This window comes from Choloepus didactylus, chromosome 18 (genome assembly GCF_015220235.1).
Source record: "Choloepus didactylus isolate mChoDid1 chromosome 18, mChoDid1.pri, whole genome shotgun sequence".
Classification (NCBI taxonomy): Eukaryota; Metazoa; Chordata; class Mammalia; order Pilosa; family Megalonychidae; genus Choloepus; species Choloepus didactylus.
Genome location: NC_051324.1, coordinates 8,529,967 through 8,547,616, shown reverse-complemented (window position 1 = coordinate 8,547,616; position 17,650 = coordinate 8,529,967). Strand labels below are relative to the sequence as shown.

The window sequence follows — 17,650 nt, the reverse complement described above, 5'->3', positions numbered from 1 at the left end:
ATCCCCAGACACATCACACCCTCACCATGCCCCATACACTGTCCTCGAAAGGTTCCCACATGCCATAACACTCAATCACCACAACAGGGCGAGGTGGGAGATATTTAGCCCTCCCAGAGTTTAGGTGGAGGAAGTGAGGCTCAGAAACGTTGACAAAATCATCAACAGGTGGAGGGTGGCTGAGTCCATGTGAATCCAAATTCTCCAGACTCCAAGCTCCATGCTCTTTCCAGAAGTCTACCTGGCTCCCGATTGCATTATATAACGCTGTGCTCATAAACGGTCCCCCAATTTGCTACACAAGAAACGAACATTCCTGAGGGTGCTGCCTTCTTCACCATCCCTTAACTCTGGGGCGTGCACGCGGATGGGTATACACCCTCGTGCACACACCAAGGTATGCATGCACGAGTCAAAGATCAGAGTGGACCTGGGTTCCAGCCCCGCTTTGGCCCACGGCTGGGTAGGTGACACCTGCAGGACACGTCACCTCTCAGGCTGCCCCCTCATCCACAGCCTGAGGGGGCTGCACTGGCTGGTTTCCAAGGTGCCTTCCAAGTTTAACCTTCTTGGCTTCTGAAAATTCCGCCCACAACATCGGAGCCATTTGGCCCCTACAGGGATTGGCCACACTGGGGAACAGAGAAAAGGCAAAACAGAAGGTGCAAGGATCCAGGACAGGAAATAGCAGCAAGTCAAAGGAAACCGAGGAAAACTCACTTCCCACTGAGCACGTCCCAAGAGACTTCTGCTGAACCCAAGCTTTCTTTCCTTCCAGAGCCTTGGGTCCTAGTGCGAAGGGAACAAGGATGTATGGTTGGGGGGGCCTCGAGGACAACTGGGGAATGAGAATAATCTTCCCGAGTCCCTCCAAAGTAGAGCCAAGACCCAGCCCTGCAAGCAGCAGCCTTCACTGCCCAAGGAAGCCATCTCCTCTCTTGCTCCCTGCAGGCCACCTCACACTCAACCTGCCCTGATTCGTTTCGGGCATCTGGACCAGGGAGAAACCAGCAGCCTCGGCTCTGACTCACCTCAGCCCCGTGGCCCCTCCTCGCTCCGAGCGGACACGCCGGTCATTTTCTGCCACCCTTACCACATCCGTGGCTTCCCCGTGGCATCAGCTAATTCACTGTGCAAAAGCAGCATTTATATATAGAAAGTTGCAGCCACGCAGGTTAGCATTAAAATAGAGACTTGACGTTGCCGTGGCAACCAAACAAATGATATTCAAAACGAAACACAGGGCTTCTGCAATCGGGAAGGCATGTCCACAGCCTTCCAGGGCAGCTGCACACATCATCCTCCCGAGGGTGGGTGGGACAGCCGCTGGAGAAGGGCCTGGGCCTCCAACAACCTCCTCTCGCAATGAGGTCACCTCCTCCAGTGTCAGCTGCAGACATCACTCCCTGCTCAAGCAACCCCTGCTTGGAGCAGACCCAAGGCCAAGCTGCTGAGGGCGTTATCTCCACCAGGAGCAGGTATACCAATTTGCAGAGGTTCTATTCCTCAAGCACAAATGGGAAGCAGCCTGTGGCCCCAGGGCTATGACCAAGGATGCTTCTGGAAACAACGGCAGCCTTCAGCGACTGCAGGGTCAAGAGGTCACGTGGAAGCTGAGTGACATTTCCCAGGCTGCATTCCCATTCTGAGCCTCTGTCTTAAAATAAGTGGGGGGTGAGGGCAGTTGGAGATGTAGTCAAGTGCCTTCTGCCTCTGTGATTTTAGGATGTGCACCTGCTCTCCTGTGCCACCTATTTCTACTCACCTCTCATTTCCCTATTCCCTGAGTTTGTCTTAGCCCTGCCACACATGCCACGGGTACCGCCGAAGGCCCCAGCACCAGGCAGAAACTACTGGTTCCTGGATTCGGCATGCTAAAGAACCTTTTGTTGCTCGTTCAGCACAGCCCCACCCTCATCCCCCAGAATGCCTGAGTTGCAAACTCAAGGGGCTGCTAAGAGGCTGGGGGCTGGGACAACTCTGAGCCTTTTTAAGTCTCACACATTCTAAAAATCAGGGATGATCTAGGATGACTAAAATAAAAAATTTTGACAATCCCAAGTGCCGACAAGGATGCAGAGCAACTGGAACCCCTGTATGTAGCTGGAGGGAATGTAAGATGGTACAGCCAGTCTGCAGAAGAGTTCAGCAGTTTCCTACAAAGTTAAACATTGACTTCCCATACATCTGACCCAGCAATCCCACTCCTAGGTATCTACCCAAGACAAATGAAAACATATGCCCATACAAAGCCATGAATGTACATGACTCTTCAGAGAGCATTATTCAGAAAAACCTCAAACTGGAGACAGTCCACAAGATCACCAACAGGGAACGGCGGTAGGAAACATGTTATATCCGTACAATGGAAAACCACTGGGCAACAACAAGGAACCAAATGGTAATACCGATTATATACAACAACTAGGATAAATCTTACAGGCACTATGCTGAGTGAAAGAAACCAGTCTCAAAAGGTCACACATTGCATGAGTCCATTTATACAACATTCTAGTGAGACAAAATATAGGGATGGGGGAACAGATCAGAGGTTAGGGGTGCGGGCAGGTGTGACGACAGAAATAGCATGAAGAGATTTGGGAGGTGATGGAACTGCTCTGCATCCTGGCTGGGGTAGTAGTTATGCAAACCTACATGTGTGTTAAAATTCATAGAACCAAAAAAGTCAATTTTACCGTGCAACAACTTAAAAAATAAAATAAATGCTTCACCTTGGGAAAAAAAAAATCAGAGATGACAAAACTGTGCCCTGACTGATCATACCAGGGATCCTTGTTTACATGCCAACTGTAAAGTTCTGAGAACAACGATTCATTAGGATCATTTTAAATGATAAAGGTTGTCATGCTGGTTTGAATTATGTCCCCACAAAAGCCATGTTCTCTTAATCCAGTCTTGTGGATACAGATTTATGGGTGGGATCCCTTGATTAGGTTGCTTCCATGGAGACATGACCCACCTAACTGTGGGTGAGACCATTTGATTAGATTATTTCCATGCAGATGTGACCCCACCCACTTGATTAGTTTACAGGAGTCCTTAAGAGCGCTCAGGGGCCAATACAGACCCAGATGCTTGGAGATGCGGACAGAAAGGCTTTTGGAGATGCTAAGCTAAGAGATGAAGCCCTGACTTTGCCCCAGAGAAGCTAAGAGAGGATCCCCAGATGCTTAGAGAGAAATGCCCTGGGAGAACAAGCAAAGACGCATAGGAGCTGAAAGAGAGAAGCTACGAGAGACAGAAGCGCAGAGATATTTTAGAGAAAGCCATTCTGAAACCAGAATCCGGGAGCAAAGGACCAACAGATGCCAGCCACGTGCCTTCCCGGCTGACAGAGGTGTTTCGGACGCCGTCGGCTTTTCTTCAGTGAAGGTATCCTCTTGTTGATGCCTTAGTTTGGACACTTTTATGGCCTCAGAACTGTAAATTTGTAACCTAATAAATCCCCTTTATAAGAACCAATCCATTGCTGGTATTTTGCATTCCGCAGCTTCAACAAACCGGAATAGCTGTCTTCTTGTTCTCACCTAGTGGTTCTCAAAGAATGGTCCTCAAACTAGCAGCATTTGCATCACTTGAGAATTTGTTAGAAAATACAAAGCCTTGGCCCCCCAACCCCAGACCTACCGAATTGGAAACTCTGGGGGTGGCGGCCCAGCAATCTGGTTTTAACAAACACTGAGGGTGAGCCTAATGCATGCAGAAATTTAACAACCACTGACCTCAATGTGCCAGCTACATCCAACAAGACTCAAGTTCCACGGAACGGGCTTGCCCTTGTCCCTTTAATATCAACAAGCCTCGGATACACGCAATGCCTTTCTCTACTTTCTCGCTGCCTCTTCTCTTTCTTTTTCTTCTCTCCCTACCTCTGCCTTTAGTCTGTCCTTGGGCATGGCCAGCTGTTGTCCTGCAGGTAGGTGGCAAAGGCCACGCTCCCCATGACCGCCCTGAGGCAGCGGAAACACCTGGAATGAAATCCCCGGGACCTACGCAGAGAAGCTGAGCTGTGCAAATCCACTGCAGCCTCCGCCAACACTCCCCCAACTCCTGCCCAAGCCCGGGATGATCCTGCGCCAAGACCAGAACCCGCCAGCCCACTTCCCACTCTAAACTCCCGGAGCAATTTTCGAATCAAACGTGAACCTCGTGGTTGCCCCACTGAACCCTGGAAGCACACAACTTCCTACTTACCCCAGAACAACAACTTCAAAGACGATTTGTGCGGTTTCTGGCTCCTAAGCCTCATGGAGTTGACAGATTACAAGGAAGAAATCAGAACCATATGGATTCCGTATTCAGCAAAATAAACAGAATTACAGCATCGGGGTTGGACCCGAGAAACCAGGGGGCCGTTTGTTTGGCTTGGAGCCCGGACTTGGTGGCTCCCAGGCCAGGCTGGGCTCTCCCGGCCTCTCCGCCCCACCCACGACGCCCACAAATCGTGCAGGGGCGCCCGGCGTGTCGTCCCCTCCTTGCCTAGGTGTCTGCTGGGAATCCTGCTTTGGCTGACATTTAAGTGTTTTATTGCATTTGTGCATTCCCTTTTATGGTGCAACTGAAGTTAGCTTGGCTTCTTTTCTAGCTCCGTCCCAACGTGCACAAGTACCAACAGGAATGTCTTTAATGATGCGTGATGGGGGCCGTGGTTCCCACCGTCTTGGATCCCGGGTTCCTTCCTCCCAGAGCGAACCCTGCCCAGGGGACCCTCTGCCAACCAACCTCGTTCTCCTCCCTGGACAGGGACATTCTTTCCTCTCCTAGTTTCTAGGGAAATGACACGGCCCTCCACACCGCCACTGTCCCTGAGCCAGGGGCAATTTCGCCCCCCAGGGACATTTGGCAATGTCTGGAGATGTTTACCGGATTGTCACAATGGGGGAAGGGGAGGTGGGTGGGTATATTCATTTCTTGTTGCTGCTGCAACAAATCACCACCAGCACAGTGGCTTAAGGCAACACAAATTTATTATCTTACAGTTCTGTCGTCCAAAGTGGGTCTCGCGAGGCTAAATTCCAGGCGGGGGCAGTGCTGTGTTCCTTCTGGGGGCTCTGGGGAGGATCTGCCCACTTCCGGGTGCTGCCTGCATTCCTTGGCTAACAGCCTCTTCCTCCACCTTCAAAGCCGGCGCCGTCAGGCCGAGTCCTTGCTCTGCCACCTTCTTCTATCTCCTGCCTCCCTCTTCTCCTTACAAGGATCCTTGGTAATTCGTCGGGCCCACACAGATAATCCAGGATAATCTCCCCAACTCAAGGTTAGCTGATCAGCAATCTCAACTCCTCTTTGCCATGGAGCCCAACGTACTTACAGGTTCTGGGGAACAGCACGGACATCTTCAGGGGCCATGATTCTGCCTGCCACACTGGGCCGCTGGCATCCAGGGTACAGAGGCCAGAGAAGTCACTAAACATCCCACAATGTACAAGACAGCTCCCCACAGCAAAGAATTGGCCAGCCCCAAATGTCAATAGTGCTGAGATTTAGAAACTCCCCTGTGGTGTTAGCACTGGACAGTGGTTGGTTCCCAGTAACCCTGAGCCAAGTGCATTTCCAGAGACAGGTCAACTTCAGAATTTTCCGGGGTCACGGAGAAGGTCTAATTCACCATCGAGGAGGAATTGCTGCCAATCTGTGGAATATTTTAGAGTCGATTCCTCACCCATTCAGGAATCACCGTCAACTGACCCTTGGTTGAAAGACGGAAAATATACACCAATTTTTAAAGCGTATAAAACGTATCTTACTCATAGACGCCTGATAAGTGGCATAAACACAGCGGATGTAGATTTTCTTTGGATCTCTTCAAATACAGTTAATTCTGCTTTGCTGTGGAGTTGCTTTTTGCTCCCAGGAACCCCCGAGCTGAAAAGCTGAGTGTCCACATCCCCAGTTTCCCTCTGCCCTTTCTTTTCTCCCCCAGGATTGCTGAACCACTGTGAGCTGATGATAATTCCTATTGATCCCGGAGATCTCGGTCTCGCCAGATGCTCTCTTGCCCCCCAGGATCCTGTGGGTGATGCCCTGGGTGAGGGCCGCTGTACTGGGGTGGCCTCAGTGGGAGGGAGCTTGTGTTCAGGAGACCCCCCCCCCCCCACAGCGGGCACAGGCATCACAGGGACACGACAGTCCCACGTTCCCCCAGCAAAGGCAGCCCCCGCCCCCGCCCTGCAGGTCCATCTCTCCCACAGTGAGTCAGGAAGAGGGAGCAGTGGGTGACTCTGCAGGGACAGACGGGTAGGGCCTGCCAGCCCCGGGTTCTGTCACCTGGAGGAGAGGCGTGCCCACTCCCGCCATCTCCACCTAAAGGGTGAGTGGAGCCCGGCGGCACCTGAGGTGTGTACGTGTGTGTGCACGTGCAGATCCCCGTGTCCCACACCCAGGCATGTCCCCCTCACTCTGCACCCTCTGCTCCAAGCAGCAAAGCCCCCACTTAACTTCTCTGCTGTAACTACCCACCATGTTCTGCCAAGTCACCGTTTCTGCTCCAACATACGGAAGCAATGGCTCCAGTCGGGCTGTGACGAGATGCCTGATTCTTGGGAGCTCAGGAACACGTGGGTGAGGATGTCCACCACAGGACACACTGCCCATTCAATCGCTCGTCCAGCAGGTGCTTGCTGGGTGTCGACTCTGGGCCAGGAACCCTCCAGAAACCACAGCAGTAAGCAAGACAAAGGGTCCTGCCCATGCGGAGCCTAAACTCAATTAGGGGAAAACAATGAGCATCGCCCGCCTGTCCCAAACATTTACACGCACCGTCTCATTCAATTTTCCCATCAATGACTGAGGCAGCAGGAAACGTGTTATGTGACACTCACAACATACCACACATCCTTCTATCCACTTTACATGTACACACTCATTTACTCCTCACCACGACCCTGGTGATCAGTTCTAGAATTATCCCCATTGTACAGAGGAGGAAGTCAAAGTTCCAAATAGTTCAGTAACCCGCCCCAGGTGAGTGTCTGCACGCCCAGCTAGTAAGTGGCAGCACTGGGATTTGAACCTGGGCAGTCTTGAGGCTTTGTCAGGGTAAGTACTTTGTCCAAGGTCACACAGCTAACAAGGCATGACTTTGAGCTCTGAACCCATGTACAGCTTGCTCCAGAGCTCCCTAGCTATTCCCCCTACTCTAACCTGCTCCTGTGAGAGATTCCTGACCACCACACAGTACAGCTCAGCCACTGGCCACCCTCCCTGGCCCAATGCACCCATCGGAACACCCAAGCCCAGGAGTCCCATCTCTAAGGGGTGGACAAGGGGCAGAGGAAGCACGTTCTCCTCCAGCCACAGTGGTCCCTGCAATGCTTCAATCCCCGTGGACGCCCTGACTCGGGGAGGGAGCATCATTGCCAAAAGGAGCCCCACTGCAGCCCACGTGCACATCCCCACTTCCCAAACTCAGCCTCCACCAGATGGAACAGTAGACATGTAAATTCCAGCAGAAGTTCAAAGATGCTCGGCTAATGTGATTTTCAAATGCCAGGCCCAGGCAGCTGCAGCGGCTGTTGCAGCCTTCTTCACTCTCTTGCTCAATCCTTCAACTTCAGGGACTTCCCTGTTCAGCTTCTTCATCTTCTGGGCTCCCCGATGTGTGAGGACTGTGAGCCTGGTTTTCATGTTTGGGACTCTTGTGCCAGAGGCTGGGGCAGCAGGAAAGGCTCACGGCACAGTCAAACATTGCCGCAGCCTGGAAACCACCTCGGCCTGCAGAGGCGTCTTACATTAGCCTCAGGAACCACTAGGCTGGAAGGAGGTACCCACTGTGCCTGCCCAGCAGCTGCACATACCCCCGCTTCTGGTGAAAGCACCCAGTTTTCCTTTGGGGAACCACCTTTCCCCCACTCTCAATCCTCATGGTCCCCATCTGGCCAATTAGCATATCTCATACCCATGGCCACTGTGACTAGTTCAGAGACAGGCAGGTGACCCAAATTGGTCATTTCAGGCTCAATCCCTGGACTTTGGTTCCAATTACTGAGAAAAGTAAGTACTGTTATATTAAGATGTAAGTCTGAAGCTGCTGGTGATCACCTTGACACCTTGCAGGAAACCTTACTGGGAATGGCGCCAATACAGAAGAAAAGAGAGGGAGGGAGGGAGGGAGAACGGGACAGAAGAGCCAAGAAAGACATCAGACTGTGGTGACGCTGTTTAAGCCCCTTGATCGAACCATGCCTGAAACCATTCATAGGAATGTTTCAGTTACACCAACCCATTTTGTTTGCATGGGCTTTCTATAACTTGCAACAAAAGAGTCCTGGCTAATATTCTATTTAGGAAGGGTCACAGTATTATGCCAAATGGCAACACACAGAGCTTAAAGAACAGAAAGCAGAGTGCAATTAGAGATTCAGCCCCTTTCTTCAGCCCACACTTGTGGACAAGCTCCTTTCCTCCAAACATTTGCATTTCTAAACACCCCCTATCTTAGTTTCCTATAACAAACTTGGTGCCTAAAACAACAGAAAGGTACTCCCTCGCTGTTTTAGAGGCTAGAAGTCCAAAATCCATTTCACTGAGACAGACCCAAGGCATCAGCGGGGCTGAGCTCCTTCCAGAGACTCCAGGGGAGAATTGGTTCCTGGCTTCTTCCAGGTCCTGGCAGCTGCCAGCATCCCTTGGCTTGTGGCTGCCTCGCTCCAATCTACCTCTGAGGTCACAGGGCCCGTCCTCTCCTGTGAACACCTTCTCCCCCTCTTCCTGCCTCTCATTAGGACCCCTGTGGCTGCATTTTGGGTCCACCCAATAATCCAGGATACTCTCCCCATCTCAAGGTCCTTAACTTAATCACATCTGCAAAGAGCCTTTTTCCAAATAAGGAAACGTTCACAGGTTCCAGGGACTCGGGTGTGGACACGTCTTTAAGGGCCACTACCCACCGGCCACACCCCCGATCTGGCCAAGGCAGAACCAGTATCTGGACATGGATGAGACGTGCCGCTGGTCCGAGTGGCTGGAGCTCTGCCCGACAATGGGACCCACGTGCAAGTCATGTGGTCCTGGGAGAAGAAGAAATATCCAGCGTGCGGGAGCCACAGGCTTGGCGTGGGAGACACGCCGAAGTGCTGATATGGCCAGGCTGTCACAGCCCGAGAAGGAGGCCCACACAGGGCGGGCTGGGGGAGCTGGATCGGGCACCTGTCTGCTGGGGATAAAATGCGAGCTGACCCTGCAGTAAGTTGAGGGGAATTAGAATAGGACCTCCCCTCCACAGCCCAGTTTCCCCAGGGACCAGGAGAGCTGTGGGGAGGGGGGTGGAGAGGCACAGGCTGTACTGGAAGCAGGAGGGAGGGAGGCAGAGGAATTGGGGGAGAGTAAGAGAGTGGGATAGAAGGAAACTGAGCCCAGCTGAGGATGCTTCTTATGACTTAGCTGATTCTGACCGGTACCTGTTCTGGAACAGGAGCCCATGCTGGCACTGGCAGAGGTGGTGTGGGGTGGGGTCCTCCTTCCCCCACCCCATCTCGTCTTGGTGCTAAATGAAACTTAAAGACGGAAGAGCAGAGGCTGGCAACCCCTACGAGGGCATCTGAACAGCCCTGGATCGAAGCTGGGTGCCTGTCCCACCCCAACCGCCCAAAGCAGGACTTCAGCAGCTGGAAAAGTCCCTCTACTCGCCCCCCATCTGAAGACCTTGACTGTGCAGATGCAGGGGTGCTCTGCCCAGCACACCGCACGCACCCCAGAAACGGCCCTCAAGGAACACGGGGCCCAGAGCGGGCTTTTACACCTCTGCCATTTTCCAAAATCCTGGATCATGAACCAATGTAGTAAACTCGGGTTTCCGACAGCACAGAGTTCCCATAACAGGAAAAAAGTAGAACCAGATCACGCTGAAAATTATGGTAGTGGCCAGGCTGCAGCTGACTCATCTGTCCAACGCGAATGTTAATATTAAACGAGCTCACGTATGTGACACGCTTGGCACAATGCCTGACCCAGAGTCAACCACAAACGGTGGTTGTTATTCCATGAAATATCCACCAATGTGAAATAGCAAAGGCGGAGGCCACGGTCCTAGGGAAAGTGTGCTAGTGGAGAGCACAGGCCAACCGTGGGGCACGATGCTTTGTAAGGGAGTGAGCTCCCCATCGGCACAAGTGTTCTAGAGACTTGTCACCTGCCAGTCTAGGATTTGGTGGTGGGGTTCCGTCACTGGGAGGGGATGGGCCAGGCACAGGGCTCCCCTCGAATGAACCTGTGAGAGACCCCACCAATGTCTGCAGGTTAGGGAAGACGACCCAGGATCAGCATCCTATGAGCAAAAGACCTTCTAGGATATGGGAATGGTTATAGGGCAAATGCCGTTTAGACCCAACCGAGGGTCTTAAAACAAATGGAATTAAGGAGGCGGGGTGGTGGTTAGAAATTGAGAGATTTAAGAGATACAATGTTGGTTTGATCTTGATTCCAATAAATCAGTTGTTTAAAAAAAAATTAGGGGAGGAAGAATGGAATTGAATGTGGACTGGGTATTAAAAGTATTATGAAATTTTCTTGAGCATAACAGTGGTATTGTGGGGTTTTTTTTTTTTTTTTTTTTAGTTCTTATCTCTTGGAGATACACACTAAAATATTTATGTGTAAAAAGCAATAATATCTAGAATTTCCTTTAAAATACACCAGTAGAGGAAAAAAAAACACAAACCAGGGGTGTGTGCTGGTGGCAAGGAGGGACACAGATAGAACAAGAACAGAAGAATGCTAATAATTATTAAAGCTGAGTGATGAGTCATGGGAGTTCATGATCCTATTCTACTTTTGCATGTTTGAGATTTTCAGCAATAAAAAGGAAAATTAAAAGGCACGCAGTGTGTGAGAGAGTGTGTGTGTGTCTGTGTGTACATATATATATATTTTTTTTCTTTTTTTTCTTTTTTTTTTAAAGATGCAGTTCTCCTGGAATCCCAACCGGGGTTGCCGCATCCCAAGGGAAGGGCACGACAGGGTTGACGCTTCTCCTGGGAAGAGCCGCCCCATCAGGACTATATGGGGGGGCTGCTCCTCTTTGGGGAGCTGATGTGATGCCCCTGATAGTCCTTAAGCAGCATAAGAGGTTTGGGGGAAGCTGCTGGGTGCTTTTGTGGGTGGCTGAAGCAGGCTTAGACTCAACCCCTGAAGAACAGATCACAACCCCAAGGGAGTCTTCACTGAAACGGCAGAAGGAAAGAACCACCCAGTTCTTTGCAAAATGCAACGAAATGAAACAATGTAGCAACGTAACCGTGACCATGCCTCTGGGGTTGGGGACAAAGTCAACGGCTCAGGAATGTGGGCATCGACCTCCCCCAAATCCAAGGACTCTGACCGTGTTACAGAATCTGTTTTCCCTTCAGACTTCCAGTCCTTCCGAATCTGATCACGTCCACCCCAAGCTGGAGCAGGACAGGGTGAGCTTGCAGTCATGGTCAGAGGTAGCAGCAGAGATGCCTGTCAAACTCCCGGCTTCGGGCTGGTGGCGCGGTGGCCTAGCCATTCTTTGGGGGTCGCCAGGGAGGCCCTTTGGCCGGTGGCCCTCACTGACCTTCCTCCCCGACCCCTCCAGTGGTGGGGGATAGGTAGGATGGACGTCAGCTCAGAGATGTGGGGCATTTGCTTGCATGGAGGGGTGAAGGGAGTGGGCTGAATGGATGGGATGGAAGGGAGGCCAAGGGGGCCCAGATGACGGGGGGCTGGAGGCCCGGGACCACCCAGAATTCACCAGAGGTTGCGAGCCAGACCAGGGCCCAAATCCAGCCCCCTTGCTTTGCTTGGCTCACAGACATTTTGGAAAACATCTGACTTAGTTGCCAGGGAAGTTCACATTAAAAAAAATAAAGATGTCAATGGCTTCTTGAAAACTTAGGAAGGCCATACTGAAGCTGCTAACAAAAGGAGAGGAAATGTTGCCCCCTCGCCCACCGTTCTCTAATGCAGTGGTTCTCAGCCCTGGCTGCTGACAAGGATCACCTGGGGCCTTTAAAAGCTCCTGAGGCCCAGGAATCCCCCGGATCAATTAAACCAGGATCTCTAAGGGTGGGACATGGATATCAGCTGCTTTGGAAGCTTGCAAGGTAATTCTAATGAGCAGCGGAGGATAACACGCACGTCCTCCTGCCTCACTCAGCAAGGTCACCTGCCCAGCTCAGGCACTACCTGGCACAACAGGTGGCTCAGCTGAGGTTTATGAACACGGAAAGGCTAGGCCCCAGAAAATGCAACCTGCAGGCAGAACCCAGCCAGCAGCCCCTGCTTTAACTACGGCCCGTGCTAAAGCATCTACACACTGGTGGGGATAAAGAGTAGGCGCATAGCATCTCCTGGCCAGGTGAGGTGCACTCACCTCTCTGTCCATCCTGGGAAAAGGGAAAGGACAAAGCTGCTGAGATCCATGAGTGCATGTGGAGAGGACAGAGGCAGGTGTCACCTGCCCAAGGTCTGGGGACAGCTCCCGAAAGGCACTCAAGCTTCAGATTTCCCTGCTGTGTAAGAGGTGCTTCTGCCTTAAAATACATTTTCTGTAAAACCCCAGAGCCAGACCACAGACTAGAAACCCCAGTCCCATCACTCAGCATCATGCTTTCTGCCCACAAGCCTTTTCGGTTCCACGGGGGTCAATATTAAAAAGGTAAAGAATAGAACGGACCGCCTTGCCAGCATCTTTTTGGAAAGGTGACCCTGGAGAGAGCTGGAGAAAAAAGCTCAGAAAAGGCTGGCACCTGCCATCTGTCTGGCCCCAGGACTGATGCATTAGTGGCTCTTCTGCATTTGGGGACATTTCCCACTTGTTTTGTGCCATTTCTCTAAAAATGGGGGGATTTAAAAAGAAAGAAGAACGTAGGTGTCAGGGAGTAAATTGTTCTCCAGAAGGAGGAAGGGAGGCTGCCTCTGGCTGGAGCCCCCACCAGAGTGACAGCAAGAGGCAAGGAAACGGGATTTAGATTGCACAGATAAAGTGAGCCAGGCCGGAGAAGGGTGACAAGCGACATGTGAAGCACAAAGACGAGGGCTTCCCAGGTGGCGACGTGTCCAAACAGGTCGTGTGGCTCAGCTAGAGAAACAGGGAAGGGAGGAAGAGTTGAGAGCCGTGCATGGGCACCTGGGCACTAACTCCACCCCCAGGGCCCCCCATGCGGGGCTGGAGAGGAGCCTGTCCTGAGATGTGCAGAGAGGGGTCACAAGGACCCCCTCCCCCTCTCCAGCCAGCACAGCACCCCAGCTCAGGCCTGGGCCCTCCGCGCGTCTGGCTAGCAACCCCAAAAGGCAGAACACTTCTTATTCGAGCTTATTCGCCAAGATCAGGGCCACTTTGTTGTCACCGAGCATCTTTGGAAAGCAAGCAGCACTAAAGCTTGTTCCAGGCTGCACCCATCCCAGACCTCCTGAACAAGAATCCACAGCAGAATCCAGCTCCCCAGGTGACTTGAGTGCACGTTTTAGAAGCACTAACTTAAGGCATGCAGGCTATTTCATGGCCGGGCAAGGGAATTCCAAGATAACCATACTCGCTGGTCAAATGCATAACGGCTACCCAGAGAGTTCGGGAATGTATAAACAGTTTTAATTTGGGAATCTCACACCAGCTTTTTCCCCCAAATCTAACTCAAGGACACAGCTACTTCCTTGATTCTCTAACTCACTGATCAACCCAGGCAATTTCTGATCAAACTGTCTCCCTGTAGCCAAGTAGCTTACCAGTCGCTGTAATGTCTCAGGATTTATTTGTTCATCTGCTCACTCATTTATCTATTTGTTCATTATGTGCTGATTCAAACATTTATTGGGCACCTACTGTATATTAGGCATTGAGAAGATGGAAATAAATGATACGGCCCAGGCCCCCAAAAGGTTCACCTTTTGAAAGAGAGAAAGCAGCCAGGCAGTCATGGACAGTGTAATGTGTCTATGCGTTGACAAGACCACGGTCCCATGGGAACAGAGGGGTTCCGGAAAAGCATCCCCGAAGGAGGCACTGCCTGAAGGTCATCAAAATAACATGACTTACCTTTACACCAGGTTTTTTCTTTGCTGTCTCCTATCTTGCTTTCTTTTGGATTGACTGCATTTTCTTTATTCTTACCCCCAAGCTTGGCATTTATAGTCTATATATACTACCTAGGTGGTTACAGTGACATTTTGACATGTACACTTAACTTCAAGTCTAAAGCTACTCAATAGCTCTTTTCTCCTTCTGAATAATAGAAAACCCTGGAATGCTTTCACTTTGATCTCTTACCTCCTACCTTCTAGGTGTTTGTAGCATGAGTCACCGCAAGGTGATTTCCCCCGCCCCCAAGTCCTATTATCACCTGTTTATTTGTTAGCACCTGCCACTGACAACTTTCTAGAAAAAAAAAATCTCCAAATTGACTCAAGAAGAAATAGAAAACCTGAAAAGATCTCTAACCTTCAAAGAAATTGATGCAGTGGTCTAAAATCTATCTTATAAAACTATCAATGAATCTGTGTGGTTTTATTGACAGGTTTTTCTCAGATCTTTGGGAGAAAAAAAAAAAAAGACAACCCTTACCTTATAAAATCTCTTCCAGAAATATATAGAAAAACTCAACTCCTTTTATACTATCCTGATACCAAGTTCAAAGAACAACAATAGATGATAAAGGAATTAAAAGTCTACCTCCTAACATTCCTTAGGGCATGGATATCAAAATCTCAAATATTTGCAAATCCCAGGAATGCAGAGATGTTAAACATCAGAAAACCCATTAAACTCACCTCATTAAAAGATTATCAGAAAAAAATAGGATAATCTAGATGCAGAAAAAGCATCTACTAGAACTCAGCACTCATTTGTGATTAAAAACCCTCATAAACTGGTACCAAAAGAGAACTTTCCCCATCTGATAAACTGTAACTATCAAAAATTTAAAAAAAGTCATAGTGGAAAACACTGGAACTGTTTCCTTTAAAGCCAGAATAAGACAAGGCTATTTGCCGTCACTGCTTCTTTTTAACTCCGAAAAGAAGGTCCCACAACACACTGAGGCAATAGAAATAAAAAATACAAAGACTCAAAGGAACAAACTGCTGACATCCTTGTCTGATACAATTGTCTAACTGTGGGGGCAGATTGAATTATGGACCCCAACAAAGATACATTCTTAATCTTAATCCACATTCCCATGGGTGTGAACTCATGTGTAACTAGGACCCTTCAAAGATGCTATTTTTAGTTAAGGTGTGGCCCACAGAATCAGGGTGGTTCTTAATTCATGTTACTGGCGTCCTTTATAAGCTGAAGGAGTTCAGCCACTGTCAGAGGAGGCCACACAGGGAGATGCCAGAAGTTAGCGGAAACTGGAAGAGCAGATGCAAGGAGAGAGATTGCCCATAACAGAGGCAGAGCTGCAAGCCAAGGAACCCCAAGGATTGCAGCAAGCTGGCACCCAAACGCCACCAACGCCAGGAGGGAGAAAGCTTGGCCTTGCCAACACTTTGATTTTGGACTTCTAGCCTTTGAAACCATGAAATGATAAATTCCTGTCATTAAAAGAACCAGTGTGTGTGGCATTTGACAGAGCAGCTGACAAACCAGTGAAGCTACTGAAGGGTGTGCTCCATCAAAACAAGGGAGAAAACCAAGAAAGGGGAAGACATGAGACCCAGAAACTGGCCAAAAGGCAGGAGAGGAGCAACAGGAGGATAGTGAAGGGAGAACCCAAGGGGATGGCTGTTCATTGGGCCTCGAGAACAGCAGACAAGAGCTGAGCAGATAGATTCTTCTAGCTCCAGGGAAAAAAACAGACCTGATAAAATACTTCACGTGCTGATGGTATTCGGAGGAATTTTACAGACCTAGCGAAGAGTCTGGGGGATGAACTGGAGATAAGGACAAAGAAAGCCAAGCAAATAAAAAAACAATTGCTTTGGGTTTTATTTACTTGTATTTTTAAAAAATTAACTGGGGGATATTGGGGGGTGGTGTGTTCCACTAAAGAAGCAGAAGTGAGTAAGTGGTTCAGCTATAATTAATTTATGCCAGCATGATAAGGTAAATTCTGGGTACTGACATAACTAAACAGCATGGTATCACTCTCTTGGAGGGTGGGGATAGGGGTTATGTATTTATATGGGGGTGGGGGTGTAGAATGGTGGTAAGAGAGCCAAAGCTAATCTTCTATAGTAAGTTCATAGGCAATGTGTAAACTAGGAGGGAAAATACCACAAGAAAAAAACAGTATGAAGATATTATTTAGGGGAAAAGTGGGAGATAAGGCCTGAAGAAACAGCTAAAAAGAGTTAAAAGCAGTAATCTCTGAGCAGAAGGATTTGGGGATATGATGGAGTGGGAGACTGTACTAGTTTTTAAAATTTTATTACTTTAATAAAAATAAATATCAAATTTAAAAAGAAAAATATAGCAATCAGAATAGCCACAAACTATGTTAGCTATAAATAAATCCAACTCAAGAATACTAGACCTATATGAAGAAAATTAGAAAATTAAAGACCTAAATAAATGGGCAGATACAGCTTGTTTCTAGATGAGAGGCTCAATATTCCCAAAGAGCGTTTCCCCCACAAATTAATCTCAAAATGCAGAGCCACTTCAATCAAAAACACAGCAGTAGTTCAAAGAACCTGAGGAGCTCATCTCAGAATTCACACGGAATCATAAAGAGCATCTAAGATGATTCCGAAGAATGGGGAAGAAAGGAATCTGTTCTGTCAGATAATTCCTCTTATAAAGTAACATGTAAATAAATTTGACTCGATTACAGTTAAAAACTTCTGCCAGACAAAATGCACCATAAAAAAGCAAAAAGATAAAATCAATCTTTTAAAAAGATAGCACGATAGGAAAATAAGTAAACTATGAACAGGAAACTCAGAGAAGAACACCGAATAGCAAATAAACTTACGCGAACACATACAAACAATCTCTCTAGCAATGAAGGAAATGCAAGCTAAATCTACAGTACAATATTTCACACCCTCAGACTGGAAAAAAATAAGAAGTCTGATGTGCTGGTGAGAGAAATGGAATTCTGGTACTCGGTGGGTGGCAGTATATATTTGCACAAGCTCTCCGAAAAACAATTTGGCACTAGAATCTAGCAAGGGACAGATGAGCCTACTCAAACCCAGATCCTCTCCTTCTAGGTATCTAGCCCCAGAGGAATGTGTACACCAGGAGATGTGCACGAGGACAAATATTGCAGCATTGCATATAATAACCTAAACCGTCTGCCAATAGGGAAAAATTGTGGAATAAGCACACGCTGGAAAACAACACAGCAGTTAAAACAAACAGGGGCTGCACGTGTCAACACGGATAAACCTCAAAAACATAATGTGTTTAAAAAGAAATTCAGAAAAAGATCAATATGGTATGGCACATTCTGCATAAATTTGAAAAGACACTAGGCATTACTAGATACTGTTTGCGATGTATACATGCCAGTAAAAATATAAAACATGCTCCTTGGGGAATACACCAACCAGAGGACAGTGGTTATCTCCAGGGAGGGAAGGAGAAAAGAATATGCAATTGGAGGAATACACAGCGGGCTTTGAGGCCAAGTGACATGTTATTTATGACTGATAGGTGACAAATGTTAATACCTGTCAAATCTAGAGATGACTGATAAGCACATGAGAAAACAGCATCATTAGTCCCCAA

The 17,650-nt window shown here is 48.9% G+C and overlaps 1 protein-coding gene across 2 annotated transcripts in view; it reads right to left on the bottom strand.

Moving 5' to 3' along the window:
* Positions 1 to 17,650, bottom strand: part of GAS7 (growth arrest specific 7) — a 202,196-nt gene that overhangs the window by 110,259 nt on the left and 74,287 nt on the right. The window contains exon 1 of one of the 2 annotated variants that reach the window (XM_037810090.1): positions 1,032 to 1,135. The exons of the other annotated variant lie outside the window; for it this stretch is intronic. The gene's annotated coding sequence lies outside the window, so the exon portion shown is untranslated. Of the gene's footprint in view, positions 1 to 1,031; positions 1,136 to 17,650 lie in introns of those variants that run through there. 2 annotated transcript variants of the gene reach the window in all.